This window comes from Moschus berezovskii, chromosome 4, assembly GCF_049115385.1.
Source record: "Moschus berezovskii isolate FMDL1 chromosome 4, NW_MosBer_1.0, whole genome shotgun sequence".
NCBI classification, from domain to species: Eukaryota; Metazoa; Chordata; class Mammalia; order Artiodactyla; family Moschidae; genus Moschus; species Moschus berezovskii.
The window spans coordinates 18,479,133-18,492,070 of NC_142463.1; the positions used below are offsets into that span (position 1 = coordinate 18,479,133).

At 42.2% G+C, this 12,938-nt stretch overlaps 1 protein-coding gene across 3 annotated transcripts in view; it reads left to right on the top strand.

Annotated features, from left to right (window-relative positions):
* Positions 1 to 12,938, top strand: part of ST3GAL3 (ST3 beta-galactoside alpha-2,3-sialyltransferase 3) — a 215,402-nt gene that overhangs the window by 124,147 nt on the left and 78,317 nt on the right. Inside the window, exon 1 of one of the 3 annotated variants that reach the window (XM_088835221.1) lies at positions 5,930 to 5,985. The exons of the other annotated variants lie outside the window; for them this stretch is intronic. The gene's annotated coding sequence lies outside the window, so the exon portion shown is untranslated. Of the gene's footprint in view, positions 1 to 5,929; positions 5,986 to 12,938 lie in introns of those variants that run through there. 3 annotated transcript variants of the gene reach the window in all.

Sequence of the window (12,938 nt, forward strand, 5' to 3'; positions counted from 1 at the left end):
TCAGAAATGAAAGAGGGATCATCACTACTGATCCCATGGATTTTAAAAGGGTCATAAAGGACTATTGTGAACAACTCTATGCCTGCAATAGACCAATTCCTTGGAAGACACAAACTACCAAAACTCATGCCAAAGAAATAGATCATCTGAAAAGGCCTGTATCTACCAAGGAAATTGAATCAATAATCAATAACCTTCCAAAACAAAAACACAGAAAAAATAGGCTCAGATGGTTTCACTGGTGACTTCTATCCAACATTTAAGAAAAGATGATACCAATTCTCTACAGTCTCTTCCAGAAAAATAGAAGCAGAAGGAATGCTTCCTAACTTGTTTTGTGAAGCCAGCATTACTCTGAAACCAAAACCAGATAAACACATTATAAGAAAACTACAGACCAATATCTTTCGTGAACGTAATGCAAAAATTCTCAACATATATTAGCATGTTGAATCTAACAGTGTATAAGAAGAACCATACATCTTAATGAAGTGGGATTTATTCCAGATATAACCTAGATAGCATATTAAAAAGCAGAGACATTACTTTGTCAACCAGGGTCCGTCTAGTCAAGGCTGTGGTTTTTCCCGTGGTCATGTATGGATGTGAGAGTTGGACTGTGAAGAAAGCTGATCGCCGAAGAATTGATGCTTTTGAACTGTGGTGCTGGAGAAGACTCTTGACAGTCCCTTGTACTGCAAGGAGATCCAACCAGTCCATTCTAAAGGAGATCAATCCTGGGTGTTCACTGGAAGGACTGATGCTAAAGCTGAAACTGCAATACTTTGGCCACCTCATGTGACGAGTTGACTCACTGGAAAAGACTCTGATGCTGGGCGGGATTGGGGGTGGGAGGAGACGGGGACGACAGAGAATGAGATGGCTGGATGGCATCACCGACTCAATGGACATGAGTTTGAGTGAGCTCCGGGAGTTGGTGATGGACAGGGAGGCCTGGCGTGCTGTGATTCATGGGGTCGCGGAGAGTCGGACACGACTGAGCAACTGAACTGAACTGATACAAGGTTAGTTCAACATTAGAATATCAATTACTGTGTTGCATCACATCAAGCTACAGAAGAAAAGCCATATGATCGTATCTGTAAGATGCTAAAGAGCACTTGGTACAATTCAACATCCAATCATGTTTAGGAAAAACTCTCAGCAAAATAGGAATAGAAAGAAACTTGCTCAATTAGACAAAGAACATCTACAAAAAACATCTATACCTAACATCATGCTTAATTATGAGAAACTAGATGTGGTGTTGGTGGTTTAGTTGCTAAGTTGTGTTTGACTTCTTTGTGACCCCATGGGCTTGGAGCCTCCCAGGCTCCTCTCCCCATGGAATTTTCCAGGCAAGAATACTGGAGTAGGTTGCCATTTCCTTCTCCAGGGGATCTTCATGACCCTGGGATTGAACATGCATCTCCTGCATTGCAGGTGAATTCTTTATCGCCGAGCCACCAGGGGAGCCCTGAGAAACCCAAGTTTGGGAAAAAGACAAGAGTGTCCCTCTTTACTATTCCTATTCAGCATTATGCTGAAAGTTCTGCTGCTGCTAAGTCGCTTCAGTCGTGTCTGAGTCTGTGCAACCCCACCCCATAGATGGCAGCCCACCAGGCTCCTCCGTCCCTGGGACTCTCCAGGCAAGAACACTGGAGTGGGCTGCCGTTTCCTTCTCCAATGCATGAAAGTGAAGTCACTCAGTCATGTCCAACTCTTAGCAACCCCATGGACTGCAGCCCAGAAGGCTCCTCTGCCCATGGGATTCTCCAGGCAAGAGTACTGGAGTGGGGTGCCACTGCCTTCTCCGAAAGGCCTAGCTAACAGTAAAGGAAATGAAAGGCATAGATGTTAGAAGAAATAAAATTGTCTTTGTTCACAAATGATGTGATTGACTATGTAGAAAATTCCAGAGAATTGGCAAAAAACTCCTGGAAGAGTTGCAAAGAAGCAGGATATAAGGTTAATATACAAAAGTCAGTTGCTTTCCTATATACCAGAAATGAACAATTGGAATTTGAAATTAAAACACAATATCATTTATATTGTCACACACACAAAGAAATATATATAGAAAGATCCAACATTGTTTAGATGTCAGTTCCTCCTAACTTGATCTATAGGGTCAACACAATCTCAATTAAAGTCTCAATAAGTTATTTTATGGATAGCCACAAACTTATTTTAAAATATTATTGACCAGAGGATTTTTGCAGAAACTAATGCCTGAAGTATTAATACCGTCTCCAGTCAATAATGTGTTAAAGTTTATATGGAAAGGCAGGCAACTGAGAATAGTCCACATAATAACTGATAAAGAAGAACAAAGTTGAAAGACTGATCCTACATTCAGTTCAGTTCAGTTGCTCAGTCGTGTCTGACTCTCTGCGACCCCATGAATCACAGCACGCCAGGCCTCCCTGTCCATCACCAACTCCCGGAGCTCACTCAAACTCATGTCCACAGAGTCGGTGATACCATCTCATTCTCCGTCGTCCCCTTCTCCTCCCGCCCCCAACCTTTCCCAGCATCAGAGTCTTTTCCAGTGAGTCAACTCGTCGCATGAGGTGGCCAAAGTATTGCAGTTTCAGCTTTAGCATCAGTCCTTCCAATGAATACCCAGGATTGATCTCCTTTAGAATGGACTGGTTGGATCTCCTTGCAGTATAAGGGACTCTCAAGAGTCTTCTCCAACACCACAGTTCAAAAGCATCAATTCTTTGGTGATCAGCTTTCTTCACAGTCCAACTCTCACATCCATACATGACCACGGGAAAAACCATAGCCTTGACTAGACAGACCTTTGTTGGCAAAGGAATGTCTCTGCTTTTTAATATACTATCAAGGTTGGTCATAACTTTCCTTCCAAGGAGTAAGCGTCTTTTAATTTCATGGCTGCAATCACCATCTGCAGTGATTTTGGAGCCCAAAAAAATAAAGTCTGACACTGTTTCCACTGTTTTTCCATCTATTTCCCATGAAGTGATGGGACCAGATGCCATGATCTTTGTTTTCTGAATGTTGAGCTTCAAGCCAACCTTTTCACTCTCCTCTTTCACTTTCATCAAGAGGCTTTTGAGTTCCTCTTCACTTTCTGCCATAAGGGTAGTGTCATCTGCATATCTGAGGTTATTGATATTTCTCCCAGCAATCTTGATTCCAGCTTGTGCTTCTTCCAGCCCAGCGTTCCTCATGATGTACTCTGCATAGAAGTTAAATAAGCAAGGTGACAATATACAGCCTTGACATACTCCTTTTCCTATTTGGAACCAGTCTGTTGTTCCATGACCAGTTCTAACTGTTGCTTCCTGACCTGCATACAGGTTTCTCAAGAGGCAGGTCAGGTGGTCTGGTATTCCCATCTCTTTCAGAATTTTCCACAGTTTGTTGTGATCCACACAGTCAAAGGCTTTGGCATAGTCAATGAAGCAGAAATAGATGCTCTTCTGGAACTCTCTTGCTTTCTCCATGATCCAGCGGATGTTGGCAATTTGATCTCTGGTGCCTCTGCCTTTTCTAAAACCTGCTTGAACATCTGGGAGTTCACGGTTCACATATTGCTGAAGCCTGGCTTGGAGAATTTTGAGCATGACTTTACTAGCATGTGAGATAAGTGCAATTGTGCAGTAGTTTGAGCATTCTTTGGCATTGCCTTTCTTTACGATTGGAATGAAAACTGACATTTTCCAGTCCTGTGGCCACTGCTGAGTTTTCCAAATTTGCTGGCATATTGAGTGCAGCACTTTCACAGCATCATCTTTCAAGATTTGAAATGGCTCAACTGGAATTCCATCACCTCCACTAGCTTTGTTCGTAGTGATGCTTTCTAAGGCCCACTTGACTTCACATTCCAAGATGTCTGGCTCTAGGTCAGTGATCACGTTATCGTGACTATCTTGGTTGTGAAGATCTTTTTTGTACAGTTCTTCTGTGTATTCTTGCCACCTCTTCTTAATATCTTCTGCTTCTGTTAGGTCCATACCATTTCTGTCCTTTATCGAGCCCATCTTTGCATGAAATGTTCCCTTGGAATCTCTAATTTTCTTGAAGAGATCTCTTGTTTTTCCTTTTCTGTTGTTTTCCTCTATTTCTTTGCATTGATCACTGAGGAAGGCTTTCTTATCTCTCCTTGCTATTCTTTGGAACTCTGCATTCAGATGCTTGTATCTTTCCTTTTCTCCTTTGCTCTTTGCTTCTCTTCTTTTCACAGCTATTTGTAAGACCTCCTCAGACAGCCATTTTGCTTTTTTTGCATTTCTTTTCCATGAGGATGGTCTTGGTCCCTGTCTCCTGTACAGTGTCACGTATGATCCTACATTAGGGTTACAGTAAAGCTACAGTAATTAGGACAGCATGGTATTGTCAAAAGAATAGACAAACAGACCCATGGAATAGAGTCCAGAAATAGAAATACACAAATACAGTCAATTGAGCTTTGACAGAGGAGCATAGGCAAGTCAATGGAAAAAAAGAATTTTCTTTTCAACCAGTGGTGCTAGCACAATTGGTCATCCATGTGTTGAAACCGAATCTTTCACCTTATACTTTTCATAAAAGTTAACTCAAAATGGAATCTAATAGACCTTAATGAAAATCACAGAACATCTAGAAGGTAACAAGAGAAAATCTATGTGACCTTGGATTTGACAATGAGTTTTTATATACAAAACCAAAAGTGCAATTCATGAAAGAGAAAAATCGGTAACCTGGCTTACCAAAATTAAAAGCTTTTGTTCTGTGAAAGAAACTGATAAAAGAATAAAAAAGCAAGCCACGAATTTGAAAAAATACTTGCAAAACACATGTTTAATGAAAGACTTATTAAAAAATATGCAAAGAACTCTTAAAACTCAACAATAAGAAGACCACAAACCCAGTTAGAAATGAACGAGAGACCTTAACAGATACCTCATCTGACAAGATATACAGAAGGCAGATAAACATGAAAAGATGCTCATATCATGTGTCGTTGCTGTTGTTCAGTAGCTGAGTTCTGTCTGACTCTTTTGTGGCCCCATGGATTGTAGCCCACCAGTCTCCTCTGTCCATGGGATTTCCCAGGCAAGAATACTAGAATGGACTGCCATCCCCTCCTCCTGGGGATCTTCCCAACCCAGGGACTGAACCCATTTCTCCTGCATTGGCAGGCAGAAATTTTACCACTGAGCCACCAGGGAAACTGCATGTGTCATTAGGGAAATGCAAATTAAAACAAGAATGAAATATCACCACACACCTATTAGAATGGCTAAAATCCAAAACACACACCAAATGCTGGCAAGGATGTGGAACAACAGGAAGTCTCATTCATTGCTGGCGGGAATGCAGAATGGTTCAGCCATTTTGGCAAGGTCTTATAAAAGCTAAACATAGTCTGATTAGCAATTACTCTTGTAGATATTTACCCAATTGAGGTGAAAACTTATCTGTATACAAAAACTGCACAGAAATATTGTGGTATGGCACAAATGTTGCACATTGCTCTAGTTTGTACAGTAATAAAGGCCTTTTTGTTTAATTACCTTTAAAACATTCTTGATTGCCAACAACTGGGAGGAACTGAGATGGCCTTCCTTAGATAAATGGATAAACAAACTGTAGTACATCCAGACGATGGAATATTATTAGACACTAAAATGCACTATCAAGCCATGAGCAGGTATGGAGGAACCTTAAATGTATATTGCTAAATGAAAGAAGCCAGTCTGAGAAGTCTACATACTTCATGGTTTCAGCTGTATGACATTCTGGAAAAGGAAAAATTAAAGAGATCAGTAAATACTGTGCTACAGATCTTACGAGATTTAGCCTTGCCATTGAGCTCACATATGGACTGGCCAGTTGAAGACAAAACCTTGTGTATGAGATGCCTGCCTCATTTCAGCGGCCCTCCTTCTCTGTTCCCAGGAGCCTCCTGATCTCCCTACCTATAAAGCAGAAGTTTGGAGACAGCCAAGTGAGTTGGAGAGACTAATTCAAGTAAGAAACATAAAAGAAACAGTTTTTCCTCATTAAATTAGTGAAATTATGATGATAATTCAGGTGATCTAGAAGCAGTAAAAGTAGAAGTCAAACATTAAGAGAGTAGAAACAGTTACTGGCGTTTGTATAACCTTTAAAGAATGCTCTGACCTCCATTGTTGCACGAAACCTTTTGATATACCCATCAGTCGTGTTTATTTTAGCTATTTTAAGAGTTAAAGGAACAGATTTTCTCATGCCTGTGGTTACACAACCAGTAAGTATAAGAGTTAGTTTCTTAAACTCCAGTCTTTTTATCTTTAAGCCCACTGTTCTTTCTACCAAAGAAAGCAAAGGCTTTGGTGGGAAAAAAGGATGGATTTTAGAATCGGTTTCCCTTGTCAAGAATGATAATAATAGTTATCCTAGAGTAGAGCTGCTCCAAGGAAATGCAGAAAGTGAAAGTGAAAGTCGCTCAGTTGTGTCCGACTCTTTGTGACCCCATGGACTATACCGTCCATGGAATTCTCCAGGCCAGAACACTGGAGTGGGTAGACACTTCCTTCTCCAGGGGATCTTCCCAACCCAGGGATCGTACCCAGGTCTCTTGCATTGCAGGCGGATTCTTTACCAGCTGAGCCACCAGGGAAGCCCAAGAATACTGGAGTGGGTAGCCTATTCCTTCTCCAGAGGATGTTCCCAATCCAGGAATCAAACAAGGATCTCTGGCATTGCAGGTGGATTCTTTACCAGCTGAGATAGCAGGGAAGCCCTTGGATGTGTGGAGCCCCAGCTAAATATTTTTGTAAGGTCTCAGCTGTACAAACAAGTGCATCCACTTGAGATGTAATGATTTATTGATGAGGATTTAGAACAACACAGGAAAGAAGAGATACTTAGATATGTGTTTATTATTGAATCAGAAGGCAATGGCAAGCCACTCCAGTACTATTGCCTAGAAAGTCCCATGGATGGAGGAGCCTGGTAGGCTGCAGTCCGTGGGGTCGCTAGGGGTCGAACACGACTGAGCGACTTCACTTTCACTTTTCACTTTCCACTTTCACACATTGGAGAAGGAAATGGCAGCCCACTCCAGTGTTCTTGCCTGGAGAATCCCAGGGACGGGGGAGCCTGGTGGGCTTCCGTCTATGGGATCACACAGAGTCGGACACGACTGAAGTGACTTAGCAGCAGCAGCAGTACCTGAAGTATCTTTGGAGTATCCAGATACTCTCTCTTTCTGGTTCAGGGACCATCTTATCGTTTTCGTTGTTGTTGTTAGATATATCATTCCTGACTAATTTCACATCTCCTACCACTAAAAAAGGTAGCAGTACTCTTATTATTTACAGTGCCAGGACCTTCTGGAACCTGTTTGATAGAAACAATATAGATCTTGTCTCTTCAGTTCTCTAGTTCCCTTTAATTTGTGCTGGTTACATCATTACTCTCGATACCACACTATGCTATCCTGCATGCTGCCCACAAATACTGGCTTCCAGCAACTCTGAAAGTTTTGACTGCACTTTGTTGACAGTGACCATAAATCTAAGTCTTAACCAGAGTATGCAAGGGAAATGTGAATTGTAATTTGTTTTGTGGCCATGTTAAATTTACCATATGAAACTACCAAGACTGAATCACGAAGAAGTAGAAAATCCTAACAGACCAATTAGGAGTAAGGAGATTGAATCAGTATTCAGGAGCCTCCCAACAAACAAAAGTCCAGAACCAGATGGCTTCACTGGTGAATTTTACCAAACATTTAAAGAAGATCTAATACCAATCCTTCTCTACCTTTTCCAAAAAACGGAAGAGGAGGGAATACTTTCAAACTCATTTTATGAGGCCAGCACTATCCTACCAAAATCAGACAAAGACACTACAAGAAAAGAAAATTACAGGTCAATATCTTTGATGAACATAGATATAAAAATCCTCAATAAAATTTTAGCAAACTGAATTCAACAGTACGTGAGAAGAATCATAAACTGTGGTTATTCCAGGGATCCACGGATGGTGCAACATCCATAAATCAATTGATGTGATACACCACATTAATAAAATGAAGGGAAACATCGTGTGATCATCTCAGTAGATGCAAAAGAAGCATTTGACAAAATTTAACATCCATTCATAATAAAAGCTCTCAACAAAGTGAGTATAAAAAGGAATGTAACTCAACGTGATAAAGGCCATGTATGATAAGCCCACAGATAACATCATACTCCATGATAAAAAAGCTGAGTCTTTCCTCTGAGATCAGGAACATGACAAAGATGTCCACTCTTGCCACTTTTTTTCCATCATAGTACCAGAAGTCCTAGCCAAAACAGTTAGGCAAGAAAAAGAAATAAAAGGCATCCAAATTGAAAAGGAAAAAGTAAAACTGTTTCTATTTGCAGATGACTTAACATTCCTAAAGATTCCACCAAAAATAAAAACAAACCTGTTAGAAGTATTTTTAAAAAGTCAATAAAGTTGCAGGATACAAAATCAATATATTAAAATCAACTATGTTTCTGTATACTAATAATGAACTATCAGAAAGAGAAATTAAGAAAACAATCCCATATACAATTGCATCAAAAAGAATAAAATACCTCAGAATAAATTTAGTTGAGGAGATGAAAGACTTTACACTGAAAACTGTAAGATGCTGATGAAAGAAACTGAAGAAAATGCAAAAAAGTGGAACAGTGTTTCATACCGATGGACTGGAAGAATCAATACCATAGTATCCAAAACAACCTACAGATTCAGTGTTCAGTTCAGTTCAGTTCAGTCGCTCAGTCGTGTCTGACTCTTTGCAACCCCATGAATCACATCATGCCAGGCCTCCCTGTCCATCACCAACTCCCAGAGTTCACTCAAACTCGTGTCTACAGAGTCGGTGATGCCATCCAGCCATCTCATTCTCTGTCGTCCCCGTCTCCTCCCACCCCCAACCTTTCCCAGCATCAGAGTCTTTTCCAGTGAGTCAACTCTTCGCATGAGGTGGCCAAAGTATTGGAGTTTCAATTTTAGCATCAGTCCTTCCAATGAACACCCAGGATTGATCTCCTTTAGAATGGACTGGTTGGATCTCCTTGCAGTCCAAGGTACTCTCAAGAGTCTTCTCCAACACCACAGTTCAAAAGCATCAATTCTTCGGCAGTCAGCTTTCTTCACAGTCCAACTCTCACATCCATACATGACCACGGGAAAAACCAAAGCCTTGACTAGACAGACTTTTGTTGGCAAAGTAATGTCTCTGCTTTTTAATATACTATCAAGGTTGGTCATAACTTTCCTTCCAAGGAGTAAGCGTCTTTTAATTTCATGGCTGCAATCACCATCTGCAGTGATTTTGGAGCCCAAAAAATAAAGTCTGACACTGTTTCCACTGTTTTTCCATCTATTTCCCATGAAGTGATGGGACCAGATGCCATGATCTTTGTTTTCTGAATGTTGAGCTTCAAGCCAACCTTTTCCCTCTCCTCTTTCACTTTCATCAAGAGGCTTTTGAGTTCCTCTTCACTTTCTGCCATAAGGGTAGTGTCATCTGCATATCTGAGGTTATTGATATTTCTCCTGGCAATCTTGATTCCAACTTGTGCTTCTTCCAGCCCTGTAATCCCTACTAAAGTTTGTCATTTGAAATTTTATAGAACAGCACATCTTCCAACCATGCTTCTCTTGGTTTCTCTTAGCCCCACATGCCTGGATCTAAGGGCTATTCTGCCTCAGAGGGTTACTGTAAAGCTATATTAGGTAATTGGGTCAACTGTCTGGCACATAGTTTATGTTCAATAAACGCTAATTCTGTCCTTTTCACTACCACCCGGAAAGAGTGTGCATTTTTAAGTGAAATGGAGAAAAAAGGGGTTTCCCAGGTGGCACAGTGGTAAAGAATCCGCTGCCAATTCAGGAGACACACAAGATGCAGATTGGATCCCTGGGTCGGGAAGATCCCCTGGAGCAGAAAATGGCAACCCACTCCAGTATTCTTGCTTGGAAAATGCCATGGACAGAGGAGCCTGAAGGCTACAGTCCATGGGGTTGCAAAGAGTCAGACATGACTGAGTGACTAAACACACACACACACACAACACACACACATGTAGAAACAAAATTGGAGTAATCAAAAGAGATTCCTGGTGGAGTGTCTTGGTGAGAACTACCTGTACAGCTCAGGTTAAAAGCATCTGCAAGAACTTCCTGGAAAGCATCCTCCTAGCTGAAATGAAGTAAAGTTCAGGGCCTTGGAGACAAAGAGAAACTGCAGTAATGTCAGCTCCAGAATCACGGATCAGAGAGCAGAATGGCTGATTTGTTGAGAAGGTATTGCAGTGCCCAATAACAGGAGCTGAGAGGCAGGGCCTCCAGAGCCGAAAAATACCCTAAATTCCAGATGACACAGATCAAGCAGTCCCTGTTCTCTTAAAGAGGCATAAGACAGTGCCACCAAGTTGATCATAGATCACTCTAAGTGGACAACACTGTGTAGAAGCCCAAGTCTGCAGTGGAGTTCACAAAGAGCAAAGGGTCAGTGATGCCCAGGGCAGGACAGATCGGCACACCCCATATGTGGGTGAGTGGAAAGACTGATGATAATTCAAGAAGAGCCAGCAGACATGTAGTCATGGAGGGAGAGGCAGTCAGAGGAGATAGAAATTATCCTGAGGGAGAAAGCTCTATATCTTGGAGCTTGAAAGGATCTTTGGCAGTATTCAATAGCCTTTCTTACATAAAAGTTATTTCAGGAAAAAGAAAATGAAAATGTTTAGTGACAGGCTGGGATTACTATAGCTAACCTAAGCTGCTTCTGCCATTTCCCAAATCATGTCATTGTTCCAGAGGCGTCTCTCTAGTCATTGGAAAAGTGCATCTTCGTCCAGAAGGCTCGGAAGGACAGACCTGAAGAAGCAGTGGCGGGATGAGCTCTGTTCTGAGGACTCTTTCCTGTGTGTTCTTCATGCCAGCCCTCTCAGCACAGTCATATGTTGACTGGCTACCTTAATTAAGTTGCTGCGTTTGCTTGATAAGAAGCTAATACTTGTTAACCATGGTTTGTCAGGCTGTGTACTGGGTGTGTTACATTTATGGTCTTATTTCATTCTCAAAACCAGTTCTTTGACCTGCTTTTAGTAAACTAGCTCAGGGAAGGAGTAAGGGGGCATGATAGGGGGCTGCTCTAAGTTCAGTCTTTTCTGAGATGTTCTAGAAATTAGGCCATTGGTCATGAGATGCCCGTCACTGATCTGTAGAGTCCTAACCCTCAAAGTCCACTCTTCATTTTCCCTATCCCCACCCCACCTCACCCCCACCCTTCCTGTCAGTTAACCTTCCAAGTCAAGGTAACCAACTGAGTTCAGTCCAACAAACATTTTGCTAGGTACTCATACTCAGTGCCATGCATGGTACTTTTTGATGTGCACTATGCTCAGATTTCATGGTCTGGAAGAGAAAGATGTCTAAATGGATAGTTATTCATCAGGGTGACAAGTGCTAGGCCGTATTTCCATCCTAGACATCATTGTGTCTCTAGTCCCAGGCCAGCATCTAGCACCTAACAACAGCAAGACTGTTGCAGTTAGCCTGTCCTGAGGGAGAGGGAGAACTCTGTGCCAGGCATTGCACTAAGCACTTTATTCTCAGTATAATCCTCACCACAATTTTATGAAGAGTTAGTGTAATTCCAGTTTTAAAGATGTGGACATTAAGTCACAGAGAAATTAAATAACATGCCCAGTTAGTAAGTGGTTGAGCCGGGATATAAGCCCAAGCAGAGTGACTCTGTTGCCTCTGAGTGTCTGCTGAGTGACTTAGTGAATGAGAGGACAAAAGGGCAGGAGGTGGGAGAGAGAGAGAATGTGGGAACCAGTGAGCAAGTTCAGGTGAATGGTAGCGCTAGGTAAAATTAGGTCCACAGGCATGGGAGGCTGGTTCTGCTTGGCAGGGGAAGCCATCACGAAAGGTTTCACGAGGGAAGTGGTGCTTAACTGAATGTTCAAGATGAATAGGTGGTCACTGGCTAGGGCAGGGCAGGGTAGACAGAGCTAAGCCAGCCCTTCTACTTTCCCCCTCTTACCTTCTGCAAGACTTCTCCAACGGTCCCACCTCTACTGCCCCATGCATGAGTTTTCCTCTTATTCTAACCAGCTTATATGCATGCTAAAGATTTTCCTAACCTCAGAAAAAAATCTTTCCCTGCACTTTCCCTCCAGCTATTGCCCCATTTCTTTGTCTCCCTTTATAACAAAACTTCTAAAAATAGAAGTCTATTATTCCCTGGCTCCAATTCTGTTTTCTCTTAAACCCAATGAAATCAGCATTTCACTCCCACTCCGGTGAAACAGCTCTACTCAAGGTCAAGAGTAACCCCCATGTTGGCAGATCCAGCCATCAATCCTATGGCCACCTCCTTCCAGGCCCCACACAGTGTTTGATGCAGTTGCTCCCTGCATCCTCCTTGAGACCCTTCCTTCCTTTGGCAACTGAGACATCACACTCTCTCCTGGTTATTTTTCCGTCTCAGGCACTGCTTCTTTCAGCCTTTTGCCATGTTCCTCCTCACCTCCCGAATGTTGATCGTGAAAATGCACATGGTGATCTAGGGCACACTCCCAGTGGAAATCATTTAGGACTCTCTCCAGGACAGAATCCACACTTGAGCCCAGTATTTGAAGCCTGCACCATCTTGCTGCCTGCCTCTGCCACCTCACCTTTCATGAAGTATTTGTGTGGCGCTCTGGAGACCAGCCAGCCCCTCCAGATGTGCTTTCTCACCACATCCTCCAAGATCCCTGGGAATTGAGTGGTTCCCATTTGCAGATGAAGAAGCTGAGAATCAGATTGTCCTTCCTTTGCCCAACCTCACACGGCTTGCAATGTCCTTTGTGAAAGTTTCTAATTCCAGGTCCTGTGTTCTTCCCACTTACAACCCGTTTGTTGTTTGACCTGATTCCTTAAACTCGGTGCTTCTTTGT